We start from the raw sequence: 2,984 nt of genomic DNA, 5'->3' as shown, positions 1-2,984 counted from the left end.
TTCAATCCCCAGAACTTACTCATTTTATAACTGGAAGCTCACACCATTCGACTAACATCTCCCATTTTGTCCTACCCACCAGCCCCTGGTAACCACCACTCTTACCGTTTCTAGGAGTTTGGCGCGCGCGCGCGCACGTGTGTGTGTGTGTGTGTGTGTGTGTGTGTGTGTAAGAACCTTTATTACTTATTTATAATAGCCTCTTATGCTTTTATGCATAAGAAATTGTCAGATGCCTTTGGATCAGGTGCTTTCTGGGCTGGAGCTTTCTGACCCTTCTGAGATTTTAGACACACTGCCTCTGGCCTACAGCTTTCTGGGGAGGAACCTTCTGGGCTGGAGCCTTCTTGCCTACAGCAACCATCTTTTTTGCTGGAACCTTTACAGCAGCTGCTGCAGCTGCACCCTTAGCAGAGGGTGCTTTTTTTGGGGGGGGGAGAGATTTCCAGGAGAGCTGCTTTTTTGTAGTTTCCTAACTTCAAACTTGATTATTCTGTTCCTCATTTTCTTGGCCTTCATGACTTCATAACGATCGAAAGCTGTCATCTTGGCTCTCCTTTCTCTGGCTTTCATCTTCTTGGCCCATCTTGTGGCTGTCCATTTTGTACTGATATCGGTCTTCTGCCAGGCTTGTCAGACATACTTCTGGCTGGCATTGTGTGGGCACTTGAGGATGAAGTCAATGAGCTGCATGCATTGGAAAGGCAAAGCCTGTCTCTTTACCTGAGTGCAAGGTCCATCAACCAAAGGCCGTTTCTGATCCATAACATCTATAATCTCAACCAGCTTCCCTGCATGAAGTCCAAAGGAGATGTAGGTCACCTGGCCAACCTCCACAAAGCACCTGAACACCATGTTGGCAGCATTGGGCAAGAGAGGTTTGGCTTTTTTATATTCCATGTATAAATTACATCATACTGTATTTGTCTTTCTCTGACATTTCACTTAGCATCACTTCCTCAAGTTTCATCATGTTGTTACAAATGACAGGGTTTCCTTTTTTTATTTTTTTTAAAGATTTTATTTATTTATTTGACAGAGACACAGCGAGAGAGGGAACACAAGCAGGGGGAGTGGGAGAAGGAGAAGCAGGCTTCCCGCTGAGCAAGGAGCCCAATGCAGGGCTCGATCCCAGGACCCTGGGACCATGACCCGAGCTGAAGGCAGACGCTTAACGACTGAGCCACCCAGGCACCCCGACAGGGTTTCCTTTTTTGTCATGCCTGAATAACACTCCATTGTATATATGTGGGTGTATATACAATAGAATGTTATATGTATAAGTATATACACACACATTCCCCACATCTTTATCCATTCATCTGTTGATGGACATCAGGTTATTTCCATATCTTGGCTATTGTGAATAATACCACAATGAACATGGGAGGGCAGATAGCTCTTCAAGAACCTGTGTTCACTTCCTTTGGTTATGTATTTAGAAGAATTGCTAAGTCATGGTATTTCTAGTTCCTAATTTTGAGGAAACTCCATACTGTTGTCTATAATGCCTAAACCAATTTACATTCCCATAAGTAGTGCACAATGGTTTTCTTTCTTCCATATTCTTGCCAACATTTGTTCTCTTGTCTTTTTGATAATATAATTCTAACAGATGTGAGGTTATATCTCAATGTGGTTTTGATTTGTATTTCTCTGATGATTGGTAATGTTGCACCTTATCATGTACCTGTTGCCCATTTGTGGGACTTTTAAAAGAATGTCTATTGAATTTCTCTGCCCATTTTTAATTGGATTTTTTGTTGTTGTTGTTGTTGAATTGTATGACTTCTTTATATATTTTGGATATTAACCCCTTATCAGCTATGTGATTTGGAAATTTGTAGGTTGCATTTTCATTTTGTAGATGATTTCCTTTGCTGGGCAGAAGAATTTTAGTTTGGTGTAATCTCACTTATTTTTGCTTTTGGGATAATAAACAATCATTACCAAGACCAAGGTCAAAAAGCTTTTTCACCAGGTCTTCTAGAAGATTTATGGTCTCAGTTTTCATTTTTAGGTCTTCAATCTATTTTGAGTGAATTTTCGTGAGTGGTGTAAGTTAGGAATCCATTTTATTCTTCTGCATGTGGTTATCCAGTTTTCCCAACATCATTTATTGAAGACTATCTTTTCCTCATTAAGTATTCTTGGCTCCCTTGCCAAAGACTAGTTGACCATATATGCAAGGTTTATTTCTGGGCTCTTGGTTCTTTTTCATTTGTCTATGTGTCTATTTGTATACCAGTACCACACGGTTTTGATTACCACAGCTTTGTAATATAGTTTGAAATCAGGAGGTGTTATGCCTCCAGCTTTGATTTTCTTTCTCAAGATTGTTTTGACTATTTGGGGTTTCCTGTGGTTCCATACAAATTTTAAGATTTTCTATTTCTATGGAAAATGTCACTGGAATTTTGATAGAGATTGCATTGAATCTATAAATGGCTTTGGGTAATATGGACATTTTAACAATATTAATTCTTATAATCCATATCTTTCTACTTGTTTTCTTAAGCAAACTTTAGTTAGGTTCCTTTGATCCCTTTTCTCAAGGGAGACTTGACTTTGGCTTGCCTTTACCAAGAACACTGCTGAGTCAGTTCAGCGAGAATTACCCACCCTTAATATATGGTCAAGTTCCTTATCCCTTCCCTTGATATCCTCATCTCTTATTTTTGAACTCCAGATAAAACAAGTAATTTCTCTACTCCTACTGTCTTGAATAAAATCTGCTGTACTGTTTTAACAAGTGTCAGAATAGGTTTTCTTTAACTTTTAAGGAAGAAAAATACTAATTAGCCATACAAGATCTTAGTTTTACATCTCTATGAAAACAGGCTAAGAATCAGTTATCTTTAATGTAGGTCACATTCCTTCCTATTTACCAAATGTGAGAGCTCATTTAGCATATTGGTTAAGAATCTTGGTACAAGTACTGACCTTGGGCAAATTTTCAAAACTAAGTATTTCCCTTGAAAGAA

At 38.9% G+C, this 2,984-nt stretch overlaps 1 pseudogene; it reads right to left on the bottom strand.

Moving 5' to 3' along the window:
- Positions 1–203: 203 nt before the first annotated feature.
- On the bottom strand, positions 204–855 carry LOC118541977 (large ribosomal subunit protein eL14 pseudogene; annotated as a pseudogene).
- Between the last annotated feature and the right edge of the window lie 2,129 nt (positions 856–2,984).

Source organism: Halichoerus grypus, chromosome 3 (assembly GCF_964656455.1).
Source record: "Halichoerus grypus chromosome 3, mHalGry1.hap1.1, whole genome shotgun sequence".
Taxonomy (NCBI): Eukaryota; Metazoa; Chordata; class Mammalia; order Carnivora; family Phocidae; genus Halichoerus; species Halichoerus grypus.
The sequence above is the reverse complement of the archived record's forward strand: the minus strand, read 5'-3'. Positions and strand labels throughout refer to the sequence as shown.